Source organism: Lathamus discolor, chromosome 13, assembly GCF_037157495.1.
Source record: "Lathamus discolor isolate bLatDis1 chromosome 13, bLatDis1.hap1, whole genome shotgun sequence".
Lineage (NCBI taxonomy): Eukaryota > Metazoa > Chordata > Aves > Psittaciformes > Psittacidae > Lathamus > Lathamus discolor.
In genome coordinates this window covers 10,840,400-10,856,374 of record NC_088896.1, presented here as the reverse complement: position 1 = coordinate 10,856,374, position 15,975 = coordinate 10,840,400, and the positions used below count along the sequence as shown (strand labels likewise).

At 43.5% G+C, this 15,975-nt stretch overlaps 1 long non-coding RNA gene across 1 annotated transcript in view; it reads left to right on the top strand.

Annotated features, from left to right (window-relative positions):
• LOC136021509 (uncharacterized) overlaps nucleotides 1–10,624 on the top strand; it is a 69,808-nt gene extending 59,184 nt beyond the window's left edge. Inside the window, exon 4 of the long non-coding RNA XR_010615796.1 lies at nucleotides 9,791–10,624. This is a non-coding gene — a long non-coding RNA (uncharacterized LOC136021509). The remainder of the gene's footprint in view (nucleotides 1–9,790) is intronic.
• The last annotated feature ends 5,351 nt before the right edge of the window (nucleotides 10,625–15,975 follow it).

Sequence of the window (15,975 nt, the reverse complement as noted above, 5' to 3'; positions counted from 1 at the left end):
CCAAGTCCTCAGATTATGGTATGATCCTCAAATGCGTTGGATGGGAAATTTCCACAGAGGAAGGGCTGTGGGAGGACCCTCATCATCGTGTCTAAAAAGAGGAGCTCGTTGTAGGGAAAAAGTAGGAAGAATCCAGGGAATGGGGCCTCTTCCTCAGAGGTTATTAAGTGGGATTGACTTGTTTTGCCTAAGGAGAGAAGGCTGAGAAGAGATCTGACAGCTGCCTATGAGTGCATCAAGGAGGCAAGCAGCAGGCAGAGGAAAGTTATTGAAGTGAGGAGACAATGTTGGCACGAGAAGAAATGGGTATAAATAGACAGGCGCTGGAAATCCCTTCCAGTAGGAATAGTGAGGACACATGAAAAAGTCAGGCCAGCTCTTAAAATTAAGATCATAAAAAGAGATTACACGCTTTCTGTGGCAGCTGGGACCTCTCGAACAGGAGGTCCATCCTCTCTTGCTACAGAAGTAATTTCCCTTCTTCTGCATTTAATATTAAGGCTGGCATACGAATACACCAGTGCTTCTGCATCAGCTGAATTCACAAAGAGATGGATATGGGGTGTTGCTACCAAATATCTGTGACTCAAGATGCTCCCTCTTTTTGATGGAGTTGGATTCGGCATGTAGTGCTAGAGCCCATCCAAGTGCAGCCCAGTCCAATTTCTGCTGGGTTGCATTTCGCCAGCAGAAATGAGATACTTTCCTGAGTCTGAAATGTCTTTTGGTGTTGTGTGAGCTCATTAAAAAGTCAAGATTATTTTTGTCTTTCTAAGTAAAAGGGAAGATTTACTGTGTTGATTTGGTGACCTGATGTGTTTTCTGGACCCTGCAGTACTCCAATCTTGGAACAAAGGAAGATGAGCACATCCACAATTCTCACAATAGCATCTTTTCATTGTGGCACTGGTACAAGTGCTGTTGCAGAAGAGGTTTGGAGTATTGAGCAGTTGCTCCAGACAGACAGAGGTTTGATCAGGAAAAACAGGATAGGAACAAGCACACATCCTTACTGTTGTCAATAACACTGGAAATGTCTTAGAGTCCCACTTTGATACTCCTTCAACTAGACATCTATCCTTAGTGTCTAGGGAACATTTTTCTTTCAAGTTGGGGTGATCTTTAGCCCAACGAACAGCACTTTGAACTGTGTTCATTTGCTTTCCCTCTAAGTATTCAGTGATTAGCAGTAAGCAGGCATCCTTCTTGAGGGACAGCCCCACCTGGTCTAACAGAAGCTTTTTCACATTGATTTTAACTTCCAGTTTTTGCTTTGGGAAGTGGACATCTTGTAATGAAGTTGTGTGTTTGTTGTGTTTTGCTCTCAGGAGTTAATGTTGTACATGTAGTTAGAGAAAGAATCATGAATTATTGCAAATGGAAGGAGGTGTTTTATGAAAGGGCATTTAATTTCTTTTCCTTTTTCACACACAAAGTGTGCCCTTTTTGCCTTTCCTCCCTGGTATGGTATTCTCTCAAGAGCTCATATTTACCTTAAGTTTTAAACTTCAGCTTCAAAAACTGTTGAGCAAAACCTTTTATTATGATGTTGCTAAAACAAATCTCGGTGCGCAAGTTTGTCACTTGGCAACCATTTCTGCACAGAGGTCGTACCCAGTTCAAGAGCATGGATGTTTGGCAGTCACGAATGCAGTGGGTCTTGTCTTTTCTCGTCCTGAGCAGTTGTGGCAGGAGGAGGAACGGTGACGTTTGTAGCTCAGCAGGAAATATCTGGCTTAACCAGATGTACTGAGAGCGCTGCAGCAAAGAGGACTTTTTCCAAAGCTGCGAGGCCTCCTGTGCCATTTCTCCTTTTGCACCCCTTTCCGTGACTTCACGCTGCAAACATGAGCTCTTTGGTTTTGTCTTTGAGGCTCCTCTTGGCCTGCAGGACCAGACCTCGGTTCCTGCCTTAGGCTGACAAATTGGCTCGGTGCTTGCCTGCGCTCCCCGTCATTTTCTCTTTGCAGACAATTGCTGTCTCCTCTCTTCCATGGAAATAGTGCAGGGCAGCAGCCACTTTTCTTTTCCCTTCAGAAATGCCTTCATCATGTCCTGATCTCTGACTCTGTATCCTCGACGCTGCAGCAGACAGTCATTTGTACCAACCAGCCTGTATTCTCCTGCATGTCACAAAAGAACCAGCGTTCTCTGAACTTCAGTTGTAATGGTAGATGTTTAAATATTCTTGAACATGAGCATAAATTTCTGTTTTCACCTGATTCTCCCTGATTTACCTTTATCCAATGCCCCACTATCCTTTGAAAGTCCCTGGTCTCCACGTCTTCTGCTACTCCAGGAGGACATAGATCTATTTCTTTATGCTGTATTTCCACATAGTTTATTCAACTTATCTTATTGCTGTTGTTTCATTTACACATTTTTTGGTCAAGTTTAGGGGAAGTCAGCTAGCCAAAAAGAGACATGTAGAATGTTGTTTGCTGAGCATTTGTTAGATAAATCAGAAGCTCTATAGAGAGGCTTAATTCTATTGAATGTTTTTAAGTCTCATCTGCATGCAAAGTGTTACAGATTGGTGTTTGCTTAGGAAAGGATGCTGCTAAGAAAACACTGGATGAGTGGGTGGTGAAAGCAATAGGCTGAGCCTATTGCAGAGCTTAGCAACAACAGCATGACTCCAGACTGGAAGATTATTGGAGGTTTGGAGGACCCATGGCCTCCATGATGGGGTTAAAAAGCATCTGTCTTGGAGTGGGATAGGACTGGGCTTTATGGAGCACTTCTTTGCTCATAGATAAATGAGTCTCTTAACCAAACAACTGGGAAAAGGGATGGGATTTCTCTACTTACAGTTCTTCAGAATGAGACAGGAAGGAATGTTATTCATAGGTATAAGATTGAGGTAAAATGGAAGATCATGACTGAAAGTTTAGCTTTGGCTTAAACTCTAAGAACCTATTTAAAATACTATATTTTCTTGTGTTTGGGTTTGCAAAGGCCATTGAATCTCAGTCCGTGGTGATGAAGTTCACAAATGTGTCAGGTAAATCCAGGAAAAGTGAATTTTAAACCAGGTGTGTTTCCAAGTGATGGTAAAAGATTCAGCTTTATGAGAATGCCTTTCCCTCGCTCTCATGGGAGGGAAGAGCAGAAGAATTTAGGCAAAGAAAGCTCATCCCAAGTCAGATGCTGCAGCTGCACATCCAGTTGCTATGGTGAAGCAGTTTCAGTATGTTTTAAGTGAGGCTCTGGGTTGTACCTGACTGAAATCACAGTGAAGCTGGCAGCTTTTACAGTGGCACTCTCTAACACTGCTGCGTGTAGGTTACCCTTTCGGTTTTAGTGATGTCTGGGTTTCAAAAGCAAGGACTTTTGCATAGCTTGTGGACATACAGCAGGGAACTGCAAAGGGCTGCTCATCAGAGCCTGGGAAGTCTCAGGAACACTGTGTGTATCCAGACATTGGCAGCACAGCTACCAGAAGTGCAATTTAAAGCAGAGTAAATAACGTGTCTATCCCCTTTCGATTACTCTACGTTTACACTAAGCACATCTACCTCCCTTTTGCATTTTGCTAAAGGTTGACAGATCCTGTCATTTCAACCGAATCCCTCCAGCCACCACCTTGGGTCATTCCTGCCAAATGGCAGGCGGAGAAAGATGCCTGCTGAGGAATATTGACATCAATGGAAGAAACCAAACAACCCAAAACACGCGGAACATCTCTCCAAAGTGCAGCTGCAAGAAGTATTTTTGCTAGGAGCAGTTGTAGCTCTTAATGACTGCTGAGCCCGGTGCACTTTTAACTCACGTAATCCTTTTTCCTACACCATCTTGGAAGAATCAGCCAGGGGCTGTGAACATATTTTCCTAGTACTTGCATTCTTGCCATATATTAATGATACCAATGGAAATGCATGGGGAGTGGGAATACAAATACCGCTACCTTACAGTTCGGATACTCCATAGGGAAAGTTTCCATAGGGATCCAAACATTTGGATGCTTATCAGGAGCTGAAATTAGCTTAGGATTTTCAGAAGAGCCCCTCCGGGTTAGGTGATTTGGGGGAGTTAATTATTTTAGGTCCTGTGTAAATCCCAGCCTTAAAAAGGAAAAGTGAGGCTCCATGTGCTCACTTAACAGTGAGGCCTGGGTTCATCCCACTCTTTTAGACTGCCACTGGAGATGCTAAGTTAGGAGTTTTTCCAGATGGCGAATAAAGGGACAAAAATGCTGTATTTTTTTCCTAAGAGGCAAAATGTGGTCTAAATATATAACTTTTAGGACTCAAGTAGCAGCTTCCCAAAGGCCGTAGCAGTACATCAGCTTCCTGATGTCTGCTTGTAGCTGGCTGCAGATAAAGCTTTTATTTATTATTAATATTTTATTATTGTTATTTATTATAAGAGTAGGCTGGACAAAAGAACATAAATAGCTGTTATAAGTAATGCAAATATGTAAAAGGGTATTACAAGTAATAACCACACAGATAAAGGGGGAATCATCTAGTTGAGGTAAGTGGGATAAGTGGTCCCTTAATTTACCTTTCAGCTCTGGGACTGGCATTTGGGAGCAGACTGCAGCCACCCAGAGAAGCCCACCAGGCACTTAATGCATAATTCAGAAGCTTGTAAAGGTTTTTCTTTTCTCCCTTTTTCTCCTTCCTTGTGCTTAGGTTTCAAAGTTGGCTTTGCCCAAACAAAGCTAATTATAGAAGGATGTCCAGGCTGTGAAAGGAGCGTGCTTGCAGGGCTGGCAGGAATTCCAGGTTGAGTTTTACGTCAAGCGTGGCGCAAAATAATTGTGAAACCAGTCTGATTTCATGTCTCTGTCCACAGCCAAGGCACAGTCTCTACGAATATCCCATCTGTAAAGTGCAAAGGCACCACAAACACTTGAGAGCTCCATTGCTTTGTCTGCCAGAGATCCTAGTATCTCTCCTAAGTTGATTCATTCAACACTTGCTTAATGAAAAGTTGTTCAGTTTTCCCTTTTTATCGCCCTGCGGCATGATGCCAGGTTGCTCTCCAGCCAATTCCACTGGAGATGACTTGTAGAAAGGGATGAAATCTCCTCAAGGCATTACATGCAGCCTCAGGTTCTGTTGTGATAAATTGCCCCGGAAGAAAGTGATCAAAAAAGCCCAGGATTAGAACAAAAGATTCTTGCAGTGTTTCACAGAGATACATTGCTTATATTTGGCCAGCACTCGGTGATAGCTTTGTTATTTATATATTTAACATGTATATGGCTATAATTAATTTCTATACATGTATCTTTAACAAGCACTTGTGCATCCCAGACTCTGTTGAACTGGTCTATCCCCACCTGGGTAAATAGTGCTCAGCTATTCACAACTCCACCCAGGCAACCAAAGTCCTTCAGCCCCTGCCCATCCCTCCAGCCGTCACTCATCTGCCGTCTCTTGAGGGTAATTCTGTGGCCCTTGTCTGTATTTAAGGCAGCTGAAAACGTGCTTTAGGGTTGATGTTCCTGTGTTTTGGATGTGACCTTCCCTTTTAACATCCTTCAGGGAGGAGGGGAAGGTGCAATGCATTGCAATTTGTGGGAAGAGGTCTGGGAAATGCATCTAGAAGGATGGACTTTGCTCCTGAATTTTACAGGCACAATGATGTTTAAATGGGCACGAGCTTCTCAGCATGGTGCTCCTCTGCTCATCACTGAACATTTCCAGCAGCTCCCAGGCATGTGCTCAAGGCTTGAAACATGCTGCATAGGTGGTTCAAGGAAAGAAGCCCATTGCCGTGCTCATCATTTCTCTTGTGTGGAGCTGACACTTGATGGTCAGTCTTGCTGTTCTTCATTTCCCAGGCTCTCTGATGGGACGTGGTGTAGTTTCGCTTGACTCTTCCACTTCAGGGCTCTGCTGTGTTGTGTAACTCTGCTCCGACGTGTACGGGCACAACTCCAGGGTGATGTTGGTCAGGTCATTGTGCTGGTTTGTACTAAAGCTAAGTCCCGTAGTGATGCTGTTATGATTGATCATTGCTAAACATAAAATTAGGCAAGCAGCCCAAAGGCTATAAGCTCTGATCCAGCATCAAATCCTAACATCTCATGTAGCTTTCCCCTCTTGGCTTCCTATGCATTTATACCTGCCCATTAGCCACAGAGGTGTAAAGCACCTTGCATGTCCCTAAATCTTACTCATGAGCATATTGGCCTCCTTGAATTAGCACAAATGAGTTGTGCAAAAGCCAAATACACTATTTAACCGGCCACTGTATGTCTTCAGCTGCAGTAAGTGATCAGGGTAAAAGTATTAATAAAGCAATTAAACAAAGCAGCATTGAGTTATAAATGTCCACAGTTCCATGGTACAGAAATGTGTATATGTACGTATATACGTGCACATGTGTGCACATAAACACACAGTAGCTAGCTAGAGGAATGGATGGAAAATTACTGAAGTTCAAGGGTTAAAGGGAAGCTGCTGCTCTATGGAAAACTTCTCAAATGGCCTATTTATAACAGTTCTGTCAGAGGTCAGATTTTTCTATGTTTTACTTCCCTGGGTGTATTTTTATGCATGAGGGTATTTTGTCATTTTACACCTGCTAAGAAACTGGCCTCAAAAGAGATGGGGTTTGGAGAATTAGGGCCATTTAGGATTCTGATGAACCTTCCTTCATTTGGGGATTTAGGGGCTGCCTACCCTGCCCAGTGTGCTCACCTGCTAGGGGTGGTTTGGGGTATTTGTACAATGAAGAATAGCTAGGGATTGTGCAGCCTTGTCAGAGCTATCGTTATAGCTCTTCTACACAAGGTGTGTTTGTGAGTGATGTTAGGTTCCAATATGCTGTCATAAGGTCTCATCTACCTTACCTGGGCTTTCTTCACAACTGCCGGTGTTTTGTCATGTAATGGGAACGGCAGAGGGGAGATTTATCCACCTGATGCTTCCTGCTTTTGGGTTTTGCTTTGTTTTCACACTTCACTTTGTAGCTTTGTAGTGTTAAGAGCTTTTTGTTCTGATCTGATTTTTTTTTTTCCAGGATATTTTTGAGGTGTGTTTTCCCTTTTTTTGCTTTTTCCTTCTTTTTCAAGAAATAGGAAAAAGTACACCATGTTACTATGTGTTTTACTCCAACATTAGAATTCCTTTGGAATATGTCAAGCAAAACAAAGACTGTTCTGTTCCGCTTCTAATTGAAAGAGCAGTTAAGACATCCAGTTGCACTCAGTTTTAAAGTATCCTGCCTCAGGCTTAGCTTGAGACCATGATTAATTTAGGAGACTTTAGGGAGGCTTGAATATGCCCAATATGAGTTCCCAACTCACACTGCAAACCTCTGCAGCCCCACGTGCTGGGGCACGCATACATTTTGTGCAGGGTTTGCATTTTTCTCATGTCCAGGCTTCCCTTTGAACACTTCTCCCTTGTGATCTGTGCTCTGACACATTCTGTCCTTTGGCCTAGCTCATGGCACTAACCAATCAAACCCAGTTGTCAGAGAGGTGGTGGGATGCTTTGCTGATGTTTTCATGCATTACTGTTTTAGTGCGGTATCCAGGAACTTTGATTTTGCAGAGGCACGAGTTCATGTGGCTGAAACTCTGGAGAAGAATCACTAAAAACGTTGTTCAGGGTCACAGACCCAAACCATCTTTTAAAAGCAGGGCTAAATACTGCTACTGATGTTCAGCTGATCATCATCCTCTATGGAGATCTAAAGTCTGACATGGCTTTGCTTGATTGTGAAGCTTTAAGTGGGAAGAATGGCAAAGCTCATCATGGGGAGTGAGGGAGGAAGAGATGAGATTAGATGAGAGAGCATTCCCCAGGCTGAGTATCAATACCTATCCTGGAACATGGTGAACACTGCTCTTGTGAGACCTCACCTGGAGCATTGTGTGCAGTTCTGGTGTCCTCAACATAAAAAGGACATGGAACTGTTGGAACAAGTCCAGAGGAGGCCACGAGGATGATCAGTGGCTGGAGCACCTCCCGTATGAAGACAGGCTGAGGAAGTTGGGGCTGTTCAGCCTGGAGGAGAGAAGGCTGCGTGGGGACCTCAGAGCAGCCTTCCAGTACCTGAAGGGGGCCTATAGGGATGCTGGGGAGGGACTCTTCATCAGGGACTGTAGTGATAAGACAAGGGGTAACAGGTTCAAACTGAAACAGGGGAAGTTTAGATTGGATATAAGGAGGAAGTTCTTTCTTGGTAGGGTGCTTAGGCACTGGAATGGGTTGCCCAGGGAGGTTGTGAGTGCTCCATCCCTGGCAGTGTTCAAGGCCAGGTTGGACGAAGCCTTGGGTGGGATGGTTTAGTGTGAGGTGTCCCTGCCCATGGCAGGGGGGTTGGAACTGGATGATCTTGAGGTCCTTTCCAACCCGAACTATTCTATGATTCTATGAAAAGCCTTGAGGTTTGAGAGAGTGGCAGGGATTCTCTGCTAAACCTGCCAAACACCTTGAGCTGCCCTTGAAAGGGAGAGTGAGGGCTCTGAGCATCCAGCAGACAGGAAAAGCTACTTAAGAATTTTAATAACACTGTATACACATACATGTATATTTATAGTCATTGGGGCTTTTTATAGTTTTGGGTTTTTCTTTATTTGGTTGGGGTTTTGGTTTGGTTGGGGTTTTTTTAATTGCTTAAAAAGTTTAGAATATGAATGTATATAGAATAAAAGCAATGCCTCAGAAAAAGAAGAGCTGTCAAGAGGAACAGTGCCAAGAAATTAATGAAAGAATATATTGGTCAACATGAGACAGTGAGATGCAGGGTGACAGTCAGCTAACTTCTTATTTATGGTCAGAGTTTCTGTCTTCTTTTCTGAGTTTCATATCTTTAGATTAAAAAAGTTCTCTAGTATGGTCTTGTATTAATGCAAGAGACCATAAGTCTATGACAATAAAGCAGGAACAGTTAATGTAATTCCAGTCCCTGACAGTTTCTTAATACTGCTTATCCTGCCTTCCCTTTCAAGATTTAGTCATCCTAGGTTTCCTTCCAAATGTGAATGAGGTGGCTTAAATCAAACCATAAATTATGCTTCCACTTATTATGTGCTTGCTAATCAGGATGGAAATGAAAAGAAGTTGGTTGTCAACCAGGACTCTTTCCCACAATATCCAGGAAAGTATCAGTATTAGGGAGTTTAACAACAAAAGGAAACCGGATTGCACCTTGAGGAAGAAAGAAATAACCTGCTAGCCAGGAAGAATGGAGGAGCATAGGGGTTTACCAAATAAGCTTAAAAAGAAAAAGACACTAGTAATTAAGAGAGGCTGTGAGTGAAGCTGGTGAGGACAAAACTGCGATGCTTCCTGTTAGTAAATACAAAGAATAGACGTTAATAGGGCTCCAGGGGAAAGCGATAGCTTGGGAATAGCCTTGGGAAGAAAGACAAACATACACAGAGGATGCAAAAACAGTGTGAAAAGTGATTCATGGGGGCTCGATGCTATTCCTAATTGTTAAAGCTTTATTGTATTAACGCATTCCTGCAAACCGAACAAAGACTGTTGATTTCAAAGCGGTTTGAATTGCATGCCCGGAGCTGGCTAAGGTTGCAGGGAGAGCACCAGCTGGGGTATCCACCAGGAGCAAACCATGAACATGCTGGATGAAGGTTAAGGCACATGGGGAGAGCCGGGTGACTAACTCTGCATGTCTGATACAAGATCTCTTTTAAATATTACATTAGCATGTGTGAAAGTATGACCATGCTTAGCATGGCTTGAGATGAAATGGCTGTTAACTTCCAGCTACAGGATTAAAGGGACTACAGCACTCGAAACTGTCACCAAGGAGCTGGCCGGCTTTATGGCTTGGCTGGTATTTGTTTCTGTCTCTGCAGATTCAAGCTTCTTTAGCCATGTTTTATGGGTCTCCTAAATCTCCCGGGCAGGACCACCATGGGCTAGAAGAAAAATCACTGCTGCCTTACAAAGAGGAAGAGATCTCCATTTGGAGGAGCAGCTCCTAATCCAGTGCAAAGCCAAAGTGGAGACTTGCTCAATCTCAGTGTGCCAGGGTGATCAGTGCTTGGATTTGGTGGGATCCCTGCCTTTGGATCTGATCTAGATTCCGTGCCTTCTGAGTTCTTGGACTCCTGTTCCTCAGCCATGTTTGTCCCTATGCTACCCTGAGTTTCCATTGTCAATATGGTTCATATAAATAACAAAGACTGCAGAATTCACTTCTGCAATGACATGGAAGTTCTCAATGAGAGATCAGGAAAATCTGCCTTTGTGGAGTTCACGCCAGCCGCACTAAAGTATATGAGCTAGAAATCAGAACCCTGCTTACTGCTTGCCGTATCTTTCAGGCATGAGCTCCTTGGGAAAACTGAAGCTTTTTGTGGTCATTAGTTGAGATTTTGAGTATTAAACCCCCTAACAACTTTAAACAATTTCTCTTTCTTTTCTACTTGTGTTGCCAATTGGTTTCTATGAGCTGACCAGCAAGAGAAACCAATATGCACATACTGCTAATATATTTCCAAGATTAAAAGCATGCAATTGATATTTAGTCCACTTTAACACAAATGAATACTGGGATAGAAGCACACGCAGTATTTTGGAAGCTCTTGGTGGTTTGAAAGTTTGTATTTGTTCATTCGTAATGGTATGTTTAGGAAAGCAAAGGACCTGTCTTGGCAAGTAAATCTGTAAGTAAAGACACATGCCAACAGCTGGGGAAAAGTTCTTGGGGTGGGAGGGAAGGGATTCAGGATTGCACCCTAGAGTACGATCTTCTCTGCTTTGTCTGGTCTGATTACAAATGATTCGAGTAATGAAGTTTCTATTGTTACTCCTGGGAAAAATCTGTGGTTTTATGTTACTTGTGTCTTGGGCCATGCTTGAAACCAGGGAGTGAGGAATGTTCATCGCTCGTGTTTTATTAGTGTTCCCTGAACTTTCAACATTTACATTTAAAAGCGTGAAAAGCAAAACACTGGGAATTTGTTTTCAGGAATAACACTGCTGGAACACACGTGTGTGTTTGGAACATGAACGAAGTCACCCCTTACATACGCTGATGCACTTGTCTGTCCAGACTCTGTAGGTAGTTACGCCTGCCCTAGAGACTTTATAATCAAATGGGGCAACCAAACAAAACCTGTTTGGTTCAGTCTGTCTGTGCCTCTCTGAACCTGCCTCTGATGGACATAGAAGCACCATATGGAAGCTAAGGCTGAAAGGAAGCATGAGCAGGAATGCCACATCCCAGAAGGACTCCCCAGCCTCAGCTGTGGGTGTCACAATTAACACTCTGAACACCTTTATTTCAAGGATTATGTCTTCCCAGCATTAGTTGCCTTCCACTCCAGCTCTTGGCACTGGAACCAGGAAGACTGGAGAACTTTGGAACCACTTGCTTCCATAAAGCTGGCCTCTTTTACCTCCCTTCTCTGTCCTCATTTAGGTGAGCTGGTTGGACTTTGGACAAGAATATCCGCATGCTCCAGCAGACTGGGAATTCACTTGTCAGAGTCTGGCTTTAGGCTTGCTTTTCCTTTACATCTTTTCTTCAGAACGAGGGTGATGGACTTGAGACCCATCCTTTATGTCCGTCCAAATGTATAGTGGTAAATGCCAACAGTCCCAATACGTGTGGCTCCTTCCCAGTGGGTTTAACTGGTTTGGCTGGTTTCCTTCATTGTAGCTTCTCTCTTGTTGAGGCAGCTGAATTTAAAGCAAATATATTTAATTCTGCTGCTTACCACATAACAGACTGTGAGGCTTACATTCGTGTTTTGGGGGAAAAGCAAAAGATACACACAAGTGAGTGAGAAATGCTCCGTTAGCAGGTTTGATTAGCTGCTGTCTTCCTGTTTGGCACTAGAATAGTGAAGTCCTAGAGGCACTCAGCCTGCTGGAATGAACTGCTGTGTTAGCTTTTTGTTAGAGCTGATCAGCTTGTTTCCAGCTTGGACATTGAGAAACAACTTTGTTGCTTGTTTTTAAAACAGCCAATCTTGCCAGAGCTTTTATTTCTCTTCTACAGCCTCTTTTGACCGCTTTGATTTCTTTGTGCTCTCACTATTATAAGCAGCATGCTATTATCTTTCCTTGCCTTACATTGAATTACCTATCAGCTAGCAGCCCTTCACATAGCTCAGGGGTGGCAGGACTGACCTCTGCACAATTAACTCAACAGGTCTAAGCTCCGTAAGGCATCTTTGCTTTAGAGGACACAGGAAAGATAAATACTTTGCTAAATAAAATCTATTGTAGGAGTTGGATGGGAGGCACTGAGCAGGAGAGCTCAGTGACTGATAGAGGACGGATGGTGTCAACCTGAATTGATAATCACAATTTCAAGTTGGCATTTTAGTGTTTAAACAGTTAAACAAAGCAAAACAAAAATCAGATTTCAGTTTCTTGCTTGCCCAAAAACTTCTTGAGAGAAAAAGCAGTCTGCTTTGGCACCAGTATAGCTGGCTACACGTCTCTACAGCATCCCCCAAAAGAGCAAAGTGTTTATGAGCTTCAAGTGGACATAAATCAAACTTTACAGCCTGTGAAAAGCTTGAGCCACAGCGATAAATTGGGTCCCCCCAAAAAACATAACCAGAGCAGAAAAATGTCCTTGGCTTCATGGATTTGCTTGAGTAAGGTTAAAAATACATTGGAATGTCCTGCTGGGTCAGGGTTTGAGTGAGAAGATGCGGTTACTTCTGTGGTCTGATGACACACCACCAAACCCAGACCATCTCACGCAGTGGTCAGTGGATACGGAGCCAGCCAGTGATGTCACATTTAAATGAGTGCTATTGCGCAAAATGTAGTGAATGGGAGAGCGGATGAGTCAAATAGGATCCGACAGCTGAAAGTGAGAAATGCTCCCTTGTGCTTTAGCAACTGCCAATCTCTTCTTTATGCAGGGTGTAAACTGCTTGGAGCAGGAACTGCGCATTTGGTTCCTTAATGATACGGGGCTTAGCACAGTGGTGGCCATGGCTGGGACAGCAATGGCTTGCTGTAATACAGGTATCTAGCATAATGGTCTTCCAGGTGTACGGGACCCCAGGTTTTGTCAGATAAAGCAGAATATTCCAAGCAAACTTTTCCATAGCGACATACGTTTTTTGGAAAATAACATTTGATAAAACTTTCCAGCACGGAATTTCTCCTTAAAACTAGAAAGAGAGCAAGCCCACAGTCCATAGTGGTTATGACCTTTATGTGGGATGTGAAAGCACAGCAGAGGAAGGACCTCTATGGATCATCCCATATTTCAAGTGATTACCTCAATTCCCAGGCTGTCCCTCAGTCCCTGCTTTCTCCCTTCGTAGGCACCCACATCTTTTGAAATCTTAACTTCATTTTATCGCAGAGAAGCTGCTTTGTCAGAGTTTGATAAAGCTTCATGACAGAGGAAAAGCAGTTCTAGGGCAAACCTCATAACATAAGAAGGGCAAAACCCTGTTGCTCTGTGGTGCAGATACCATCTGTACTCATGTACCCATTGATGCAAGACTAGGGGCAGTCAAGGTGAAAGGAAGTGTTTATCTGCATCACTGGCTCATTTTTGTTGGTTCCTTCTGCAGTAGTTGAAAGGGCTGAAAGCGGAGTTTCCTTCCTCGTGTCAGAGCTGAAATCAGTGGTGAAAACACTCGAGCTCAGGGACAGATGGGTCAAGCCCAGCGTTTCACAACCGGTTCTGGCTGAAACAAATCCAAGGCATCCTCACCTTGGCTGTGTCCATCTCCGCACCTGGAGCTGGATGTTTGCTTCTGTTTTTAGCCACAGCGTGAGCAATCCTGGGGCGGGATGATGGAGTATTTTGAATGGTAGCTGTTGCTGTGCTGCCTATAATGAGCGCTACAAGAATAGCGCGCTCCCCAAAATATAAGTGGTCTTTGAGTTCCAAGTCTTATAAAAGCTCTGTTGCCTGTGGAGCACATGCCAGATGGAAAGTGCCCTTCTGATTTCCTCCAAACACGCATGCAGCTGTTACTGCTTCCCCCTTTTTTTTTCCCCTAATGAAATTTTTAGACCTCACCTGTTGACACATGCATTATAGGGCTGGGGGGTTATTTGTGTGTATGTGCGGGTTTTCGTCTCCCTTGTTCTCCTAAAGGAGAATGGCTTGAGATGTTTTGGAGAAATGACACGGGGCAGTAGCTGTGAAAATACCTTTGGCATGCTTCTAAGGGTGGGAAAATTCAGATGCCGGCAAGCCTTTGTGCCCGCAATACAGTGCCTGGCTGGAAAGAGTCTTTGTTTATAGCTTGTTTGATTTTGTGAGACAGAAGCTGGAAACTGCCCAGGTCTTAGGGGGAATACCAAGCATTTAGCTTGGACAGAAATAGAGCCGCAGCTTAGGACACACTGAAACAAATGGAAGACAAAGTGATGACCCAGATCCAAGTTATTAAGGGTAAATACATATTGACAAGATTGAGGATTAGGTAGAAGGTACTTACACAGTGAAGGAAACGTCTACTCACTGTGCACTGAATAAAGTTTATGCAGCAACCTGGGGCTTTCTCAGAGTGGTTGCTTCTTCATTAAAAAGAATATAACCAGCTCAAAGAGAAAAACCCCTGCTTCGCTCTCCCAGCACCTACTGTATCGTGAATTCAGCATGACCAGTGCATCATGATAAATCTGGCAGGAAGATGCCTGTGCTGCTCCAATGCGACAGCAGGGCTTGTACCACGCAAGGATCTGGCTCGTGGTGATGTCATAGCTTACATATGTCTCCTTCTTTGCAGGGGTCTTCATTACTCAGTTCACCTTGAAGTGCCCCTTTCCCTGTGACTCTCAGCCCTGTCTGTGCGTAGGCTTAACAGCTCCTCCTGTGTCTGCTGAGGCTATTAAGAATGACCCAGGAAAGAGGAAAAATAGAAGTCCCTAAAATAGGGGTTGAAAGAGGACAAAAGATTTTCATTAACCAGTTTTAAGAACATGAGCCCTGTGTGAATGTGGTGACAGAAACAACCAGGAGAGTAGGAAGCAGGTGGAAAAATATTCCCATAGGAGCAGATCATTGTGGCGGAGCTAATCTTTCACATCTCTTAGCTAGATATCCAGTTGAATGCAAAGACTGAGCGTTAAGCAAATACTGTTACTCAGTTTAGCTGTTGGTTTATGCTCATCACTTTCTTTTCATGGGTTGTAGAGGCCCATTATAAAAACCAAATGTGTGATGCAGGGCGTACCCAGCACGTGCTCTGCTTCCCTGTTGCACCTAGGTGATTAGATGTACTTCTATTAGGTTATCAGCACAGCTTGCTATGATGGCACATGACAGTCACAACTCCTAAAACAGATGTCAAACAAAACCTGTCAAATTTATCATTTCAGTGCAGAAAAGCCGTATTTTTGAGGAGGGGGACATACATTATTTGCTTAAACTAAACCCCAGTCGGTTGGAAGTGGTGTCAGATAAGCGCTAGGAAACCTCAATTCTTTCTCAGCTGGATTACCTGACAATATCCTAGGTCAAGAAGCACATTGGCTTAGAGAAAGCCCTGTGGCATTGTTATGGCTATATTTAAAACTGTTTAAACGCTTAAGGATGCAGACAGATCCTTAGGTGCTCCTGAAAATCCCACCAGGCATCCTTAGAAGAGGTGTACATATATCTCATTAATGTTTTCATGATACCGAATCATTGCGTTAGTCTGAAAACCCACAAACCTCTAGGAAAAGGGGACTGGTTTTGTAGCAGAACAAACCCACCCAACTGCCTGCTGATATTCATAAGTAACATTCCTCCTTCAGCCTGTTTTTCCTTGGTTAATATTTTCTTGCATTCCCTCTTTATTCAAGTATCTTTCAGAATTTGGCCTTTGACTTTTAAGCTCTTCATGCTTTAAATTACCAGATAGATATAGCTTGGGGCATCTGGCATTTGCAGTTTGATTTATTAGCTGTCCCCCAAAGGTTCTCTTCTGTTTGCAAGTAGCTCCGTGCCCAGGGATGAAGTGTTCTGGAGGTCGCAGCACTGTGGGACACGGAGCTATTTTCATACCCACAAACAGGGTATTTTCACAGGAGCGTGAGCAGGAAGTTATTGTTGCAGCTT